We start from the raw sequence: 21,586 nt of genomic DNA, 5'->3' as shown, positions 1-21,586 counted from the left end.
GAATACTTACAGGGATTAAGAGGAGTGACTAATGTGCCAAGTGCAAGGAAGAAATTCTGGAAATGCCTTAAGCTGTTTTTCTGGTCTCCTGAGATTTCCAACCTATTTATGTAGCACAGCACCTTGTATAACATTTACATAAAATTATGAATTGGGTAACTACCCGACTTTAACCTCCAGCTTTAGAAGATGACTTGTATTTTCCATTACACTGAGTTGATGCATTTGCACTGTATGCAGTGCATTCATCCATCTTACGTGGTAAAGGGGAAACATGGAAACTTCTTACAGGTGGAAGAAAAGCACTTGGACTGTGTGGGGAGCATGAGAGGCACAATTTTGTGTCCATGTTGTAACTAAGGACAGGACAGAAATCTATGAGATAATATGGGATTTGCAAGAAGCTCCAGGGATTAAGTGGAGGGATGCAGGGAGTCCTCAGGATCGTGAGAAATTAATTTCCCTTGGCTTGAAATGCATGCTGTCCTAGTATTGATTGGTATGTGGCACACAGACCTTCACACTGCTTTTCAAGTTTGAAGTACATTGCTACTATTCACCTTGTCAACAGTGCTGTGACAGTAGTAAGTCCATTAAATGATTTATGACTAAATTTTTTTCACAGTCTGCTTGATATGTAAAGTTTTTGAAAAAACACAAAGCCTCAGGATCAGACTGACCTAAAGTGACTAGCACAAAAGCTTTCTTCTGCAGAAATGCAGCTATATGGAGTCAACCAGGGCTTCACTATGTGAATATCATTAAAAAATTGCTTATAAGAAAATTGGTTATAATGCTTCCAAATACAGAGAAGAGAAGCTAGCTCAGCACCAATAAATTTCTTTTGTTCCTTACTGTGCCTGGCATTATGGACTTCTTTTCCTAAAGGAGAAAATTTTGCTCCTTGTAGTTACTAGGTCAAATACAGGAGAAAATCAGTTTCCCTTGGTGTCATTAAAACAGAAGCAAATTTCTCAGCAATTAAAGAAAGCCAAATTAATAGGTAGTACATCCTAAAGATATACACAGGAATCTACACATGACTTGAAGTAAAAGGGAAATCCTTGTCACATTGATGACAATGACAGATCTCCCATTAACTTCACTGGGGTTGGGGTTAGTTCTAAACATTTGCTGAGAAAAGTTCTTGGTCAGTTTACTGATGACTCCCGGTGTCGTTTGAGGAGGATCATGTCTAGTCAGGGCTGTATTTTACAGACAAGCACTATTCATGCTCAACTGGAATAAATGTGTTAGAAGCCTGGAAGGCTCCCCAGTAGATGGCATGGAAGGATGAAATCAGTTCTGCTGAAATACTGCCATTGATAGTGCAATGGCCAGGATTTAATCCCAGGGATCCAAACCACAGGGACCAAACATTCACATAAATGGAACCACCAAATCTCTAGGATTTCTTTTCTAATAAGAAACACTGATAATTAATTCTTAATTGAAAATCAAACAAAAAAATATGGTGATATTTATGAACTTCTTCCTTGAATGATTTTGGGTTTTTTTTTTGCTTAGCATTTCTGTAATTCCTCTGAATTTCTCTTTTATTTATGATGCTACATCACAGAGCAAGTTTACCATCCTCTGTAATTCTGAGAGGACTGCAAGAACTAATGCTTTTATATCCAAGCAAAAGTATCTATCATACATTTCTTCTAAATTGCCTTTTATTATTTCTTTAAAGCCTCAATATATTTTAAAGATTTTGCTTATTTTGCTGAGTGTTCTTCTGGGAAAGAAATACTCTAAGCATTAATTCTCAAAAGCATTGATTATTGCCACTATTGTCAATCTAAAACACCTTCCTATTTCAAAATCTCCTTTAAAAAAAACCCATTCAATGCAGCTTTTAAATTGTCAGAACTGAAGAAAATAATTTGTTTTTCTGTTTGCTTCAGCATCAGTTTTTTGCTGCCTTTTCATTCACCAAAAATTTTAGAGTTTCAGCCTTTGTCTGACCCGAAACAATTACTTTTACTTTTTGGAGTTCATCATTATCTGCTCAGCTGTACCCCCTTGGTGCTGCTTCTTGCTGTTTTGTCATTGTATTGTGAACTTTTCTGCTCAGCTCAACCCACTGAGATGGAGGAGGTCTCATCCTGTTTTTCCTATGGGGTGCAGGAAGAAACAGCAGCCTGATGACAAGTTTCCTTTTAAACCTGTTGTCATAGTAACAGGCAGAAAATCTCCCTCTTTCCATAACCCTCAGACTGGGAATTTTTCAGATCAGGGTGCTGTCTCTTTTCTGCCTGGCTGAGCTCTGTTTTGGGTCTGTGAGAAACACTGCAAGTATTAATTGCCTTTTCCCACAGCTAATAGCACCAAGTCTTTCCATGTGACAGTGACTTTAAACTGCGAGCCTTGATTGTGGGACAAGGTGGTGGTATAAGTACCCATACTTTTGGCTACTTTGAGACAGGGTATGCTGCTGTCTGATTATCTATAAAGAGAAATGACTTTTTAAAAAGATGGAAAAAACAAACAGAATTGCATAAGAAATCCATGGTGAAAGGTGACAACTGAACTCACCATTAAAAGCCTGGGCTGTATTTGCATTATTTCTTGGTATTTATCCTGCTGCACTACTTACACTAGTGCAAATTCCCTTAGGAAGACAAACTGAATCAGTGACCTGTGTGGCCAGCACTATTGCAGACAGCCATAGTCATGTACCTCCATGCTGGAAGTACCCCCAACTACCCTCATTGTGCCAATACAAATTGTCCTGCTCTGCACAGAGACTAAGCAGCTTATATGGAATAAGAAGGTAGACCATGGCAACGTTTTTTCTTGATAAATGCAGACCACACCATTTAAGATGCCCATCATGGAAATACATTTAAAAGGCTGCACATTTTATCCTTTTGAAAGGAGACCATACAGTGAAGACAGCTGATGAAGAAGGCAGGCACAGCAAAGCAGTCAGATGAGTCAGTCTCTCGTCTCCACTGCAACTGCTGCACACTCCATGGGAAAGTAAATACTGTGGGTAAAATATGCACCCAGTGTTACAGAGGTTACTAGGGCATTAGAGAGACCGAAAAATGTCCCTCCTTTGCTAACATCCTACATCCCATATGTGAAACCTAACCAAAGCTATTTTTCACCTTTCATTAAAGGTCTTTCACTGGTTGCAGTGCAGACACTGGAATTAGTAGTCCACATGTGATCTAACAATGGGATGAAGCTTCCCAGTTTGGAAAAAAAATATTTCCTTTGCAGTGGAACTTGACTCCTCAGCCCTGTCATAATGGACATATAATTTAGAACAAAAACATTTCCTCCTTGGCAAAGTAACCAATTCTTAACCCTCTTTGTATTCTGCAGTAGAAATAGATGAATAATTCATTACAAATAAACTATTCGTTTAATCTTCATCCTTACAAATATATTCTCCTATTTGTGAACTGACCTTGGGCCTAATGGGATTTTTGCAGAGTTATCTGACATAAAGAGGTTTTTAATTTTTAGAAATAGCTTCTGGTCTGCAGATTGTTAGTAAGCATTTGTTGCCAACAACCTATAGTTAAAATGCAGATCGGTAGCATGATTTTATGTGATGCTTAGGCCATAGGATATTCTTTGGTTCTATGACTGAGAGTAATTCACAGAATAAGCTCTCAAGCATAACTAAAAGGAATTTAAATTTCAAAATTTATTTTCCAAAAAACATTCCCCATTATTTCATTACATTTTCTGTGGTCTTAATCATCAGATTAGTAAACTTGTACACTATTTCTACTGGTTTCTGGGTACAGGAAAAGGAAGGATGTGGAGTGGAATTATTTAGAGGTATGACAGAATTAACAAAAAAGGACTATTTTTTCATCTGTCTGTCTCGTCACAGTAAGCAACAGTGACATTTTGAGGCATCACATATTTAAAAACTCCTTTAAGTTTAAAAGATGTATATCTCCATACCAAACTACCTGTCTACATATTGTTCTTATATGGAAGAAAAATAACCCTCTGATTAGAGGATTAATTTGGGAAATCTGCAGTAAGGATTTCCTGTCTAGCCATGATTTATTTTTTTGTATGGCCCAGGATAAGGCCATGGGAAGTGATGACAGTGGCCATGGAGAGCCCTGATCTTGACTCACTGGCTTAAAGCTTTGTGGATCACTCTTGTAGACTTCCTACCTCAGTTCCCCACATTACAAGAATAAAAGTAACTCTGTATCGCCAAGAGTTTGAGTCAGAAAGTAGGGAAACAGCCTGTGGGATAATGCCCATCCAAGAATTTCAAATAAAGTATTTGTTACTGGGCCTGCTAATTACAGGAATAAGTTTCACTGCAGCAGTTTATTCTGTGACCAAGCCCTGTGTCTGCCTGAAGTCCCAACAGCTTCAGTCAAAGCCTACAGCTGTTTAACCATCCCTGGATGCTCTGGGGAGATCTGGCATAGGGGAGAACCAAGTACCCACTGCCAATCCCTTGTCTGCCCTTGGGAAAATTTGCTGTTGTGGCTGTTATATGAAGCTAAATCCCATGAAAAATGCAAAGAGTTCAGACACTGACTGCACTGAGGAGGGCTGGATGATAGACAGTCGGGAAAGTCAGGCATTTATTTATTTTTTATTTCAAGAATGCCTAATCCTTTCTTCTTTAAAACACATAAGGTCATAAAGGCATGATCGTGCAATCAGCAGTGATTTGAATAACCATAAGTTACTGTCTGACACTTGAACTGTACCAATTAATCAAAAGCATGACTGCATCAACTGTGAAATAAAAATACATTTTGTAACCTGCCCTTAAGCACTCTTACAGTTTACTTTGCAACTGGGGCAAGTTAAAAGCATTATTAGTAACTGCAACCTGTTTTATAGATTTTAACCTTTTTTGTAACACCAGCTTAATACCCTTTCCTGAAAAGAAAGCAGTAATTTACTGAAACAAAAAGCCTTTAGTGCAAAATCTCTTTGCTTAACATTAAAAGCTGCCAAGTATTAAATGTGTGTAAAATAAATGTTTTCCTACCTATAAAAAGAAGTTTAAAATTTTTTCTATAATTTATTTTTCCCTTTTTACCCTGTGCACGTGCTACCTATTAAAATCTATATTTAAAGAAAAGTTTATCGCATCTTCCCTGTTCACAAGTTTGTTTTACTCTCTGAATGTCATTTGAACATGGCACTTTTCCCATATATTTCTTGTTAAGATTGCACTATTTGTTTTTGACACCCAAAGCAAATTGTTGATTTACCCTATATATACCTAAAGTAAATTAGACAGTCAGAAGTTTCCAGCTTGCATAAAAAAGAGTAGTTTCATAACATTTACTTTCTAAGACACAGTAATTATTCATATCTTCTAACATCAGTTGAAAGACAGCTTGGAATTCGAAGAACTCCAGTTTCCATGAAATCTAGGGTGAGCTGCTCAAGTCATGCATGTCAGATCTCCTGCTCCTACCACCATGCCCTCCTACATTTATCAGGTTGCTTATTTGAGATACTCTTAATGACAGAAAACAGGAATTTTTGGTGTGAGTGTGAATCTTGTAACCATGACAATACTTATCACCCTGAACTCTGTTAACAAATAAATGATAACTGAAAAGCTATGAAATATATTCTTAAGAGCAGCCTATGAATGCCTGGGTAAGATTTCTTTTGAAGAAATCCATTGTATTTCTGCCTGTTCTAACTAATGAATAGTCTTTTATAAAATCAATAATGTAAAAGAGTTGAGATCAGTCCCACCCCTTGATACCTTTTCCCAATTAAGGCAGTGGATCATTGCGCTAATAACATTATTTAGTGACTATTCAGCATTTTCACTCTGGTGAGATGCTGTGCAAACATTAATTAATCCCCACTAAAGCCCTGAAAGCTCACTAGGAAATATTAAACCCATTCTACAAATAAGGGCCTGGAGGCAGAGATTTTTCAGTACCAAAGAGATAGTAACTTGAAGCTCCTTGGGACAGCAAGAGTCTAGAATAATGAATGGCCCTGCAGTTAGAGCTACCTTAAAGAATATCATCTCTTCTCTGCCTTGACTTGGGGCAATTACTTTTTCTCAAGGAAAGCCCTTTCTCTGTGTTTTTCTTTTTTTCAGGAATGAATGTCTCTAAGCAGTCCTTCAGCCTGAGGCTGTTAATACAAAGTAATTACATAGTCATTGAGGTATATATATAGAGTGCGCCCAATAGCCCAGTGATTAGAGTATCCACTCAGATTCAGATTTCTCTCCATCAAATATTTCACTTTATACTTGTTGAATAGCAAGAAGAAATGGAGACTGAGAAAAGTCTAATAGCTTGTAGCTTTTTCACTAATGTTATGTTCAGTTTGTGGATTTGAACTCAAATCTTCAAGTAACAGAGCACAACACTGGAGCATAGACAGATGCCTCCCTTTGTAGAGGTGTTCATCACTGGCACAGTTGTAACTGCAGAGCTTGTCTACACTGAAATTAACTGATTATCCCAAAACTTTTGCAAAAGTCTTCCCAATTTCCATCTCCCATAGTATGCTCTTAATTGTTTTAAATTAATTCTCTCTAAGATAAAATTGTTTTTTACATTATTGATGGCATCCAGTCCACCTGTTTTGGCCATCTACAGTTTGGCAGCCAAGTCAGGAGGACAGGATTTCCTTCTGAGGATAAAGCCATGCACTTCTCCCCATTCATTACCTAGCAAACTTTGTTAGTTTCATAGGACTCCAATAGCGATCCAAAATTCAGGAGCAAGGACAGATCTTTCCTTCCTTTTGGCACAATTTTTTCCCCCAGTTCTCTGGCCATAAATAGCTGAAGTTTTTGAAAGCAGTTTAGCTTCTTGGTAGTCTGGTTGTAATTTTATTCTTGCTTTTTACTTTCTTGTTCCTCATCTCTGTTGACTTATCCCAAGTCATCTTCCTAATCAGGATGCTGGATGATTGATCAGTTTAGCGCGTATCTTTGATTGCCTGTTTCATATGAGAGTACTTACTCCTGTAGACACCTGACATTTAATGCTATTGACTAATACATCATTTACTCTGGCATCCAAAATTCTGCAGCTCTTTCTCAACCAAATGGGAAGGAGAAGAATTTTGGCATACTTTTAGGGCATGATTCATCTCACCCTACTTTAGGCTTCTAAAGTAGGCCAAATCTGCTATGTCCTAGAAAAATCTATCACTCTTTATTGATTCTAAAGGAAGTCCAGATATGTACAGTTTAGACATTTACATCTGAATTATTTTCCAACAGTTAGATGAGAATAATTCTATCCTGGGACATCTAAATTCCTTCCTGTGTGCTGTAAAAAGGGGAAGAAGGGCAAAAAAATCCCAAATATCTGAGAAGGCTGAGAGATGTGCTCATTTGTACAATCGCAGAACCATGGAATGGTTTGGATTAGAAGGGGCCTTAAAGTTCATCCAGTTCCAATCCCTGCCATAGTCAGGGACACCTTCCACTAGACCAGGTTGCTCAAAGCGCCATGCCGCCTGGCCTTGAACACTTCTAGGGATGGGGCACCCACTGCTTCTCTGCGCAAACTGTTCCAGTGTCTCAACACCTTCATAGTAAAGATTTTTTTCTAATATCTAATAAAAATATACCCTCTTTCAGCTTAATTATTTTTTTCATTTCAACTTAATTTCATCTTATTCCATGACTCCTCCATAGGATTCACCTGTGAGATTTTTAGGGAGCTTCATGCTTAAACCATATCTTCCCTGTTACACTATTTTAATTCAGTCAGAAACTGCCTGAAGGTTCTTCAGTCTCTTCCTTAACAAATCCTTCTCTCCTATCTCTGGATCTTACCCCTTAGCCTTTTTTCACTTATTTTTTTAATATTAAGTGAAGAAAAAATATCTGATAGAATCCCAGAATCCCAGAATCCCAAGGGTTGGAAGGGACCTCAAAAGATCATCTAGTCCAACCCCCCTGCAAGAGCAGGGTAACCTAGAGTACATCACACAGGAACTTGTCCAGGCGGGCCTTGAATATCTCCAATGTAGGAGACTCCACAACCGCCCTGAGCAACCTGTTCCAGTGCTCTGTCACTCTTACAGTAAAGAAGTTCTTCCTGATGTTCACATGGAACCTCCTATGCTCCAGTTTACACCCATTGCCCCTTGTCCTGTCACTGGATATCACTGAAAAAAGCCTAGCTCCATCATCCTGACACCCACCCTTTACATATTTGTAAACACTGGTGAGGTCACCCCTCAGTCTCCTCCAAGCTAAAGAGACCCAGCTCCCTCAGCCTCTCCTCATAAGGCAGGTGTTCCACTCCCTTCATCATCTTTGTGGCTCTGCACTGGACTCTTTCAAGCAATTCCCTGTCCTTCTTGAACTGGGGGGGCCAGAACTGGATGCAATATTCCAGATGCGGCCTCACCAAGGCAGAGTAGAGGGGAAGGAAAACCTCCCTTACCCTACTAACCACACCCTTTCTAATGCACCCTAGGATGCCATTTGCCTTCTTGGCCACAAGGGCACATTGCTGGCTCATGGTTATCCTCCTATCCACCAGGACCCCCAGGTCCCATTTCCCTTCACTCCTTTCCAGCAGGTCAACCCCCAACCTGTACTGGTACATGGGGTTGTTCTTCCCCAGATGCAAGACTCTACACTTGCCCTTGTTGAATTTCATCAAGTTTCTCCCTGCCCAACTCTCCAGCCTGTCCAGGTCTCGCTGAATGGCAACACAGCCTTCTGGTGTGTCAGCCACTCCTCCCAGTTTAGTGTCATCAGTGAACTTGCTGAGGGTACACTCAGTTCCCTCATCCAGGTCGTTGATGAAAATATTAAACAGCACTTGTCCCAGCACTGACCCCTGAGGGACTCCACTAGTCACAGACCTCCAGCTAGATTCTGCCCCATTGACCACAACTCTCTGCCTTCTTCCTTTCAACCAGTTCTTGATCCACCTCACTACCTGATCGTCAAGCCCACACTTCCTACAGGTGTTTTTACACAGAATACTCGTGGAACTACCTGATTTGAGTGTAATGGAGTGGCAACACAACACGTTTTAGAAAATCCTGTTCTAAGAGATTACACAGACTTGGTACTTCCTGCCTGAATTTATTCTACTTGTTGGCTTTTTTTTTTTTCCTAAAATACCAACTATGATTAATCTTCCTATCAACATGCACCAATAAGGTCAGGGCAAGAGTTTATAATATGCTTGTCAAATATAAAATTATCCTAATAGCACAAAATAAACTGTTGAGATGTATTAACAGAAGCATATGCATGAAAGAAGAAAAATTACTGTTACATGAACTTTTGAAATATAAGTATGCTCACATTGCGTAAAGGGAGCTTTAACTAGCAAACACATGGAAAATTACTTTCCATATTTCTCATGCAAAAATAACCACATAAAATAGTTGCATATAAATCAATATATGCAATAGATGATGATTTCACATAAACCAGAAACTCCATTTTGCACAATCTAAAAGGTATAAATCTGGCTACAGTAAAGCCAGTGGGTCTTTTTTCTGCTAGCTTTGTGAGACAGAGGCATAAAGATTTCATTCATGGGCCCTATGATTTTCTGCCTTCTTCTTGCTTCTGCTATCTTTTAAAATTAAAAAGTAACATGGAAAACTCTCTCTGCAATTATTATGTCCTTTAAGGGGTAAGGCAGGAAGAACAAGACAGAAGAAGGAAAGTTGATAATTTCCTTGAACACCTTGTTTTGAATTCTTGGTCACCTGGGTGTTACCCAAAATTGATGCTTTTCTGCTTTTGATTCCCTACCCTTACATAGCAGGTAAGAAATTCCCAGGATTGAACTGAGAGATTTTGGCCACTGTTGTTAACACTGCCTCTCGTTAATGCTGTGGGCTTTGTGGCTGGAGAAAAGCTGTAGCACAGAGCAGCCTCCTGCCTCCACACCCCGCCTCTGGATGGACAAGCAGTAAAGTTATCTGAGAGATGGTGTCTGTACCTAGCTCCTCCTCTGGCGTCCCTGGAAAACTGAAGCTCGACTTGAGCAGATCGCCACCCTCTTCTTCTGAAAAGACAGAAACAAAGTAGCTATTAAATAACTCTGATATTTTTGTATATCCAGTTATAAACTCTCCAGTATTTTTTAAATCCAGTCAGTGATACCTATTACCATTTGATTTTGATGCTGTGAAGGTGTTGAGGTGCTACTTGCAGTATCTATTCCTCTTTGTCAGTTGTTCTAGCATTCTTCTATTATTTTTTATTTTGACAGATGTTTTCAAATCACTAGTATCATAATATTCATAAATGCCTTTTTTATAACATCTCTTAGACTGTTCTTTTCAGCTTACCTTAGTTACATTGAATTCTACTGCCTTTTAGCCTTAATGTATTTATTACATAAAAAATCATTATTGTCAATCTTCTAGTTGTACCTATAGCACTTCCCACCTCTGATGAAAATAATGCCACTTGTGATTTTCAGGACACTGTTGTTACTTTTTATTCACAACCATTTCTATTCTGCAGTTCTGCACTCTGATAATTCTTTGCTGGTGACTTTCTCCTATCAATAATATTTACTTTTGTGCCAAAGACATCTTCTGCAATTCTGGACAAATATTCAAGCGCAGATGATATGTCTATGTTGTATGACTGCAGTGGGTTGAACAGAAATCTGCACCGCCTGAGTGCAGCTCTTTGCTACTGCGCCTATACTGCTTTCAGAGCTGCAACTTGTCACCTCTGCATTGCGCTCTTGTACTGGCATACAAATTAATTTGGACCTGGCACACTCAGATATTGGGTCAATAACACTGCCTTAAAGTACAAGATTGGGTTGAGAATACACAGATTAGGTAGGATACAAAATATCACAGTAATCTGTGTCATGTAAGTACATTAGGACTGTCTTTAAAAATTTTTAAAAATGTTTTTGCCCTATTATCAATATTTTCCAGTGGAAAAAGTAGAAGCCAAGTATATACAGCTTTCCACTGTGTTCTTTCTTGCCATCTATGTGTGCTGCAAGCATAGACACCTCAAAAGAACAGTGAAAGAACAGAGTGCTCCATAGCCTCTCACTATATGTTCAATCAGCAGTTCTTCAGAGAAAGACAATATCAGGTACTGCAGACCATGTTTCTGTAGTGCACGACGGAGGATTGATGATTTCTAAAGAACTCACATCAGTTCATGTTACTAATATCTTCACATAGACATTCCTGTAAGTTTGAACCAAGTCAGACTTTCCTTAAGAGCACCTCAATCCCTGTATCAGGTAAGCTGTTTTTTGTGATTCAGTTTACAACACACACACTGTTTTGCCTGTTTCAATGCTCCATTTAACAAATAGATGCATTTTGTGTATTTCCTTGTCTTGGTTGCACTTTTTATTTGATAGCACACTCATATGATTTTTTCCCAATTATCTCACAGTAAGAAAAATTGAGTGAATATACTCATGCAGATATTCTCAAATAAGTGTTCCTGGTTTTGAAAATTCATGAGGTCAAGAATATACAAGTGATAACAATGGGTAGATACTGCATAGAAAATAAGGCCTGAGGATATTCAGAATGTTGAATAAGCTGAGCTGTCAAATAAACATCTTGTTCATAACTCAATTGTTAAATAAACTCTCTGCTAAAATACAGCCTACACGAGGTCTCATCAAGTGACGGATAAAAAGTCAGACACAATTTTAAAAATGATTGGTGCATGAATTTAAGTTAAATTTAATTTGGAGCAGCAATGGACAACTCTAATTAAATAGAAGTACAAATAAGGCAGTTTCCATGGAGATTTTGCTCACATGATTTGCCTATATTGTGTAACTCATATGCCTGTCCTCTAATTTGGTGCTCAGGAGTACAGAATCAAATGAGAGTTATAACAAAAATGTTTGTAAGGTTCCTTCACATTAATGTAAGTAGGTAGGAGATCTTACTCTTAACTTCATCATAAAAATCTTTACATTGGAACAGTAGTTTTGCATTTCTGAAAGAGAAGGCATTAATTTATCCCAAAGTTATATTTATATAAATTCAGAATATAAATTCAAAACCCCTATATAAATTCATTATATATAAATTCAGATACATAAAATATACATTTATATAAATATAAATTCATAAACCCTAATAGAATGATATATATACATTCAGAAACCCTAATATATAATCCAAATAAAATAAAATGTGGAACATTATTTCTCCCTTGCAAGAAGTTGGCATTATTCTCAGAAGCTCTGGCTAAAACTAGACTATTTTTAGACTAAACATTTCTGTATTTGGTGCATCTGAGAAAAAAAAAGAAAATAAATTTCCTTTTCAAAATGAATGGGAAAGGTCATGCAACGGGGTTCATAAGTCATATTTTGACTTTACTGTAAGAATTCCTGTGCAAATTTGGACAGTTCTGTAGACCTCTTTCTGTCTCAGTTACCCACAGAATTAGGATTAGAATTAATTTCTTTCTGGTAGAAATAAATGAATACATGAATACATTTGTTAGTGTCAGTAAGCCTGTTGTCTAGAAGAGCCTATAGAGAGCACAAAAAAGTTAGAATTTCCATCCTGCAAAAGCTATATTCTATTTTGAATAGAGTCAATTGCAAATCTTTCAAAGGCACTTAGAATTCCTTTGTGATTCCCTTCAGTTTGTGAATCTGCATGAGGGATACGAGTGGTTCTTTCTTAGTGATTAGCTTACTTCCTAAGCATAAGTACTTCTTATTTCTTTATATTTTATGACTTTACCTATTCACATCACTAATTCATTGTTTAGACTGTCTTTTCAAAAGGCTACTGTCAGGTCCTTCAGCACCTGAAGAGATTCAATTTTTGTGTTCTGCACTTATGAAACATAAATTAATCTGAAATCTCAGTGGCTCTTCAGTATTACAAAGAAATCTTTGTGTGAGGTCAAACTGTACTTCAAATTCTGCAGCAGACATACATGGTCTGTTTATTCAGTTTACCATTTTCCCAGAAATTACTGTTTTTATTATTGATCATAAAAATGAAAAGCATATGCTTCATTCATGAGTACAACAACCTTCATATCTCATGGTAATGAAGTCAGTCAGATTATCACAGAATTCTCATGCATGCTGAAATTCAAGTGCCACAAAATGCATGCATTAATTTTATGTCATTCACTTCCTCTATCTGCTAGAGCTATAGTATTTTAGCTTGCTCTTTGCCTACTGATAGAAAGTTCTACACCAGCAGGCATAGAGAAAAATGGTAGTTTTAGCATGAAACATTTCAAAGGGCAATGAATTGCAAACAAAAATAAGATTATGAAAATCAGATTATTTAAAATTTAAGGTTTTAATGTACAGAACACACAGACCACAGGCAAAGGACACAATTACTAGTTTAAATCCCTTCTCAACATACAAACTACTACATCATAGACTGGTCTAAAAAGAAAGTAAAAACCTGGCTTGGAAATTGAAACTAAACAATAGTGGGAGAAGTCTTCATGCTCAACAGGATTCAAAATAGTGACAAAATATAACAGGCTTAGAAGTGCAAAGATGTCTGCTTCTGTGAAAGCTAAATGTATAGCAAAATGATGCTGTGATCTGCATAAATAGGAAAGCACAAACTTTCATTCATACATAATATCTCATTTTCTTTTTTAAAAATGGGATGGATCTGTCATTCCAGTGCAACACTGCACAGGTGACACTCAAGACTGTGATAGGAACCTTTCACAGATGAAGTTCTCCAGAATTAAGCTCGGAAATGTCAGAAGACATTGCTTAGCTGGAACCAGATTAAGAGGTCCAGACGTCTCATTCAATCCTCAGGCTACGACAAGTACAGTGGGAAATGACATGGGCAGTGCCCAAGACTGAGCTGGCAGGGCGCAGCTTTTGTCCTCACAACAGCTGGATGTCTGTCAGGAGTGGGCCCCAGCTTGTGCTGTTTCTTACCCTGCTAAGGAGATATTTCCTAGGGAAACTCTGGTTGGCTTGGACCTCACCTGGCCAAGGGGCCTGAGCTGTGGTAGGGATGACTGCTGCCATCGCTCAGGCTTGTGATGTGTTCCTGTTGAGTTACAAGCACAGGGGGAGCTTTAGCTTCTCCTACTCAGTTTTTCATCTCTAGAGAAGAGGTTACAATCCAACATAAATCCAAAATGAAACTGCTGAAGGCCACAATAATTACAGCTGTGTGAAACTTGGGTAAAGGAGATGCAGCCAACCTCTTGAGGGTCAATTCCAAACAGTGCCTGAGCTCCACTTCCTACTGGATTGCAGGTCAGTAGGATGTTACTTTGTGTTCTGGGTCAGAGAAGTGAAGTTTCTGTACTAACTAATGGACACATGGTCTCTTCTATCCTGTTCCTGTCTGCCTATGGTCTCAGAGAGCATTTTGACAGCCACTGCACAGAAACCATCTGATATTGCTGTTTTTCCTCAGTTTAATAATTTACCCATCTTTCAAATTTTATCATCTCACTCAACCACTCAATCTACTCTCTGAGACTGAGATACCAGTTTTAAATTCTGTTTCTTCACCTTCAAAGTCTTGTACCAAGATATGCTTTTATGTTGGCCCTTACTTTTTATTCTATCATTCCGCTCTTAATAACCAGACATGCTGTTTCCATCTCCTAACCATACTTCTCCCATAACTTAGCCATCCACAAAATAGGCCCCAGTCTCAGTGGAGTTGTTGCTCACATACTTTAAAAGACTCACATCAGCAAGACTTACAATCAATTAACTGCCTTCTCCATCACAATACAAGAGTTAAGACTGAACTGCAACTGATATTGAACTTCTCAGTTCATTGGATTTTAATTTATTTATTACTGGCCTGCTCTAGACTTCCCACAGACTTTTTATTTTTCCCTGTGTGTGCTTTTCTTTCAGCCTCTAAGCTCCCTATGGTAGCTGTTGTTCTTTTAGCTCTCTCTTGTATAGCACCTGGCATATTAACTCTGACAACAGGTGAAAGAAAACATAGGCCCTAAAATGTCTGGATTAGACAGCAGGTGAAACTTCAATTGATCACTTAATTGCAGAGCATAAAATGTGTCCAGAGTACAAATACAGGACCCTCACCAGATCACTACATCATCTGAAGAAACTGAATCGCCTCCTCCAGACTAGAGATACTTAATGATCTAGAAGAGCTATCTCCTGCACCTCAAAATCCACTAGCCTGCTATTCAGATAAAGCAGGTGACCTTTGACCTTAGTCAAAGACATTCCCAGTCTGCTACATCATTATGTGCCACTGAGAGCTGTTATTGGGCTGATCCTGACCTAAGGAAATGACCAAACGTTTGCATGCCTGAGTGCCATTGTGGCCCCTCACCCCTTCTGGAGGACAGCTAATTGGCTTCGTTTGGACCTTCCCCAAGTGGCCAAAGTCACTCTGCAAACCTAGTCCTTGATCTCCAAGGGGTTACATGCAATCAATAATATATCATCCCTGCAGTAAATTAGGCATGGCAAAGGCCTTTTCTCTGGCCACAAGGCCAACTGGCATAGTCTAGCCATACATCCAAGAACAGGCTACCTCTATTACTACATTAACTTCAAATCATTACTGGGAATGGTGCTTTGCTTGTGCTAAATCCCTAGTCCAGCCTGCAAATTATTTGGGACAGTGAAAATTAGTTGACCAAGCCTAAAACTGGGAGAGGGACCTCTCTAACCAACATTAAAAATAACCGAATTCTCATTTGTTGAGCCTTTGTCCTGGCACTGTTCAATTACTACAACAGATGCAGACCGGGTGGCAATATTGTCAATAGAACATTCTTGTGCATTGTTTTGATAGCACTCTGGTAAGCAATAAATCACGGAAGCACAGCATGACTGGGAAAATTCTAGATGAAGCAGAAATTACAGATGATAGTAGCAGATTTAAGGTTATTGAGGTTGCCTTTGTAAGAGGCCCGTGTGAAAATTATCAACAGTAAAAGGAAGTTGCTGTTCAATGAAGTTGGTTTTGTTTTTTTTTCATCATGCCCTCTCTTTTTTTTATTCTTATTTTTTCTCACACACATAAATGTGTTCCTGATGGATCTGGCAAACATCTGTTTATCCTGGTATGCTGGCTGCAGCACTGGCTCAAAGTGGATGCTGTTGGAAACAAGGCAAACATGTAGACTGCTAGAATACCTTTCCAACTTCCTGCAGTCAGTGCTTAAGGGACTTCCTGTGATAGAAGTTTAATCTAGACCATAGTTTTTAATAGCCACCAATGGATCTATCTTCTACAGATTCATCTAATCTTCTCTGATCCCATTTACACTGATAGCCTCTACTGCATCCTGTGCCAGAGCACCTTGTAATTTAATTATGCTTTATTTGAAAAAGAATTTCCTTTTTGTCTGTTTATCAGGATGCCCAATAATTTAATTAGATATCCCTAGTTCTTTGCTTGTGAAAAATGATGGAGCATTGATCCCTATTCACTATGCTTATATCATTTATAACTGTGTACACATCTACCGTACCCCTGCCTCAGTCCTGTGTTTTCCAAACTGAGGTATAAATCTGTTTAGTATTTTGTTATGGCAAAGCTGCTCTAAATCTTTCATCATCTTTCTCTCTTTTCTCTGTACATTTTTGTTACTCTGATATGCCATTTTCAGACACAGCAGCCAGAAATTCAAACAGCTTTACAGTATGGGTTCTTCCAGCAGCATGATGCTGTTCTCTGCTTTTTTAATATTTTAATTTGACCATTTCATAACTCAGAGAATTCATTACTCATATTAAGTAGTGCCCAAGAGAGACAACTTGTTTGGCTTTCCAAACACAATCAATTTCTTTTATATATTGTGCTAATAAATATTGAAGAATCCCAACATTTTACTTAAGTCAGGTTACTACCAAGACTGCCAAAACCAGTCATGTTCCCCAACCCCCTGAAAAGCAGGAAAGAGGAATTCCTGGTCTCTTGCTTTCATCTGGCCTGTCCACTTTTATACATCATCGTTCCAGATAGCAGATGGTGAGACCAGGCTTCAACTATCAGATCGAGTAGCCAGGCATACAGCCTATTGAATCAAGGAGAAGAAGCTGGCTGCATCTCCCAGGTTCTGTCTTGGAAAAAAACATAAAATGAAATATATTGCAGGGGATCACAGAAGCTGTCAGGGGTCACTTGGTCTTGGAATCACCAACTCCTACATCCAGGTTTTGGCAGCTGAAAATCATCCACAAAACATAGGTTGCCTTAGCAATACTGTGGTGATCACCCCAAAAGGTTTTGGTCCTCACGGCAGCCTTTTCTGAGCCAGTCAGGGCTGTTTTGCTCCTTGGAAGCCTTTCTGATTTGTCTTATCCCATTTACCCTAGAGATCTGCAAGATTTCCCTGCCCGTCTTCAAGTAGTAAATGCAAAAAGGTTTTGGATAATGCAGTGGAGTTTTAAAGCAGATTCACTCTTCTGTCATTCTAGAATTTAAATCACTAATTCAGTTAAATAATTCTACCACTCCTTATCAAAATTAACCACCCTAACTGCAAGCAAAAAGAGTGAGCCAGTGATAACACACTGTGCTCAGGCACAGCTCTGTGTGATCGTGAGCTTCAAATAGCCTATGAAATTCCTAAAAAGCCCTTTCTTCCTCGATTTTTGAAAGCTGAATGACTCTGTCAAGTTTCTGAATAAGCCATTTACCTTTTATTGCTTTTCTGTATCTGTGAGAGGAATCCCAATGCTTCAATATTAAAAAGTGGGAAAATTAAAGAATATATTAGATAATTATTGTGAATAGTGACCCTTATTCTGTGAGCCCAAGACTTTGGATACCCCAGAAAAACCTTTAGCTCTTCTCTCCTACAGCACTTTGGAATCCATCCTTTTTCTTTACCCCAGCTAAAATGCAACAACTGCCCTTTGTATGCATTCATCTTCCACCTCCTATAAGAGCCCTTAGAAGGACTCGTAGCTGCCTCCACAGTAGATACCTGGGGAGGTCCAAGAGTTTTACCTTGGGCCTTGGCAGCATGAAAATGCAAGTCAGGAACACAGTCAGAACAATTTTGCACAGCTGCAAAGGCTTAACTGTGATGTCAGAGAAATAAAATGCTCATGGAGTCTGAACAACCTGAAGTCTAAAACAACCTGAAGAAATTATATGAAAACATTATATGAAAGAGACCAAAGTGAGGAAGAATGCCAGGACAAATAGTGAAAGAGGAGTATACTTGGAAAAATTTGTTTATACCTCTCCCAGAAATACACAGAACAATGTCTCTGGACTTCCCTGGTTTGTGAAGACAAAACACAGAAACTTTGTCTTACTGCAAGGGTGTACATCTTTAATGATCTTTTTTCTATTTTCTGCACACACATGGAAAATGAAGCATATATTTAGAAAAAAATAAACTTGGATGAAATTAGCCTTTTCAGTATTCAAACTAATTTCAAATGCACTTTGAGGAAAAGCATTTCTTTAAAACTCCTTAACAATTACTTCAATTCCTAATGTCAAACATGGGGTTAGTAACCTTTCCATTTTCTGGTTACAACTACATATGCTCCCACTGTATTTCCTTTACTGTTTGGAAAACCACAATCAGATCTACAACCGTTATTATTAGCAGGTCACGGCATGATGTTTTTACAGCTTTGCTTTATGGTATGGCAGAAGGTCTGAGCACTGTCCCTGTCTTTCAAATGTTCAGTAAATAAGATCTGTTAACATTAGGGAACAACTGCATTTGTTACACCGATCTACCATGGTAGGAGACATTCGGCATGAAAAACCTCTGACCCTGCTGGCCTGTGAGGGCAAAGTCAGCAGTTCCACTGAAATTAGCTATTAGTAGCTGCAGCTTTGAAAACCCTCAATAGGCCTTTTGACATTAGATGATGAAGTTCTATATGACCAGAGATGAGATGCACATGGATTTTTCTATATGTGAAAGGCTGAAAGGAACGCAGAAGGAAGGCTCAAATATATTAATTCCTACACAAGCCAATTTTGATGATGACTTTTGTTAACGATTAAATGCTGGGTTGGTATGACTGACACTGAATCTAAAAGAGTGCTAAGCTTTTTAAAAAAGAGACTTTAAAAAAGAGACTAAACTTTTTTTTTAAGTTTAGTAAATATCAGTACATAAAATATAACATGTAGCTTCCTTTTGGCAATATAAGCAGATATGGAAAGACAGCACCTTTTAAATGAGCCATTTTTCCCTCTCAAAAATACCAATATCCCCAACAAGGTTTCCACTTAAAGAGAGGTCTGGAGCAGGTATAGCAGGCAAAGACTGATGAATCAGGATACCTCATTTCTTTGTCCTTTGTTTTCATTGTCCTGTGGATACTACTGAAGTTATGCTCAGTGGCTCAGATCCATCCCTTAGACTTAAAGTATTTTCCGGTGATTGGTCACTAGTTGCCATAGCCTCCTTTCCTCCCCTCTCTCACAGTGCACTTGCAATGCAAACCTTGCTCTGTCATCTGCATCCTTTCATCTTTCTCAGCATTAACCAGTTCCCTTGTCCTATAGCCCTTTTTTTCCCCCATCTCCTTCAGAGATCTGCTTTATTTTTTTCTTCTTTTTTCCTTTTAACCCTCTCCCACAACTCCTTCCTTTTTTATTCTTCATCTTCTGCTTCCACCCTCAGCCATAATGCTATTGAGATGCAAGTAATATTTTATAAGTTAAAGCTCACCTGAAGACTTTGTGCAAGCATGTGTACTCCCAGTTGTATGCTATACTGAGTTATAAATACCACAATGTCTTTAATGAAGGACTGAAAGTAATTAGAAACAGCAAAGAAACTGTTTTCCCCTCCCATAGCAATCTTCAACTTCAAATTAAGGAATCCTGACTTAGACTTCATAAAATTGTTAAGAGTCTAAAATGAAAGAAACTTCTGCATTTTCAAAATAATTCTGTATAGTTTTGAGGTTTTTCACAAGTTAAAAGAGATATGAAGCAACACATGTTCAAGCTGGAAAAAATGAAACTTCTAGAAATGTCAAAATGGAATTTGGAACTGGCCCATAAACAGTTTCAGCTTCCAGAAGGTTGTGCTTTAGAAGGAAAAGGCTTCCGCTGGCTACCTCACCACAGACAGCTTTCTCACTAATGCATTTGCTTAGCACTCTGCACAGTGGGTGCAATCCTCATCAAGTTCTCTCTGATAGCTCTAGAAACCATGTGGTATATAGGATGTGTTTCTGTGTCTACCTAGGATACACGACACACTGACACAATACATTTTAAAACCAATGACACTGGGGCTGAGGTGCACCTTTCTGCTTGGTGGTGGTGCCATTCAACTACAACCTGCGCAGCTGCTGCATTGTTTGGACTTTCCCTATGACAAAACCAGAAATGAAGGCGCGGGAGAATTAATTCTGTTTGTGGCCAGTGAAACTGGAAAGTAATGTGATAAACTGTGTAATCTGGGGTGGGCTGAATCAATATTTAGGATGTTGCAAGAAGGTGTGCACATGTTTGGGTCCTAATCCTCAAGTTCCTAATCCTCATATTTGGTGATTTGATCTCACCAGAAGAAAGGCATTTTTCATTTCATTTCACAAGCACAGACTTTTCATTGAAGCACCTTGAAGTCTGGGTACCCTTGTCTTCTACTAATAATGGAGACAAGGGGGCAGCTCTGGACTGATCACTGTCAAGCCCACCTTTCCAAGGACAACTGTGGGGGGGGGGGGTGGGAGGGTGGGGGTGGCTGGGCTCTTCACCTGTATTCTTTAGGTGATGGCTTAGAGCAAAATGACATTAAGCCAGATTGTTGTGATTGGTTAAAAAGGAACGGAGAAACTGAAAACAAATATTTGCTCTCTCAGCAAAGGCGGTATTTGTTGAGGTCACCTTCTTATCTGCATTTATGTTTGTAGCTGTTACACTGGGACAAGGATGACCTAAATTTCTTTCACATTTACGTGTTGCTAATCCTACTCAAGCAACCCAAGTAAAACAGCTTCCAGACCTTGTTCACAAGAAGAATTTCTCATATGAGGGCGAATACACACACAGAGCCAAAATCATGGACATTAAGCACATGAGCTCTTTTTTCTTCTGTACCTGCAAAAAGCTAAAGATACTTTGGACAGGTGTCAGCCTGGCCTTTTCATGCCCTGGCAACATTGCACAGTCAGGAATATATCCAATTTGTTCTTTGGAGGAGCTCACACAGCTGACAAATTCAGGAAAAAACAGTGTTGAATAATAGGGTTAAATATGTGTTGAACAATGTGCATAAATGTATCAGCTCTGCTGGTGTAACTATCCATCTGCCTGTAAGGTAAGTAAAATCAGTTAAGCCATAGTCTGGGGGTGGTAAAAAGTACCTGGAATTAGCTCGTATGTGCTAGGAGTATAATGGTCTAAGCAAGTTCAGGTACCAAGGCTCAGCAGATACGTGATTTCTTGCTAAGCTACATTAACCCAGTGGCATAGCAGGGCCCTCATTTTGATCTGGTAATCACAGACACAGAATATACAGGAAATTAACACAGTTGAATTTAGAGTTACATTGGGCGGTATCATTATCATGAACACAGTATTTTTTAATTGAAACCTATTTTTTGACCAACCTTACTTTTAATAACAGTTCAGGACATCTATTAAACATTTGCTCTTTGCTGAGAAGTTACATCTAGTCATTTCACAGCTGCATTTTCTGGGGAAGGAG

General features: G+C 38.6%; 1 protein-coding gene across 1 annotated transcript in view; it reads right to left on the bottom strand.

The window, feature by feature from the left end:
• The window catches only part of DLGAP2 (DLG associated protein 2), a 386,404-nt gene that overhangs the window by 87,916 nt on the left and 276,902 nt on the right, over positions 1–21,586 (bottom strand). The window contains exon 3 of the mRNA XM_005153211.4: positions 9,924–9,989. The gene's annotated coding sequence lies outside the window, so the exon portion shown is untranslated. The remainder of the gene's footprint in view (positions 1–9,923; positions 9,990–21,586) is intronic.

This window comes from Melopsittacus undulatus, chromosome 3, assembly GCF_012275295.1.
Source record: "Melopsittacus undulatus isolate bMelUnd1 chromosome 3, bMelUnd1.mat.Z, whole genome shotgun sequence".
Classification (NCBI taxonomy): domain Eukaryota; kingdom Metazoa; phylum Chordata; class Aves; order Psittaciformes; family Psittaculidae; genus Melopsittacus; species Melopsittacus undulatus.
Note: the sequence above shows the minus strand (reverse complement) of the source record. Positions and strands in the feature narration are given on the sequence as shown.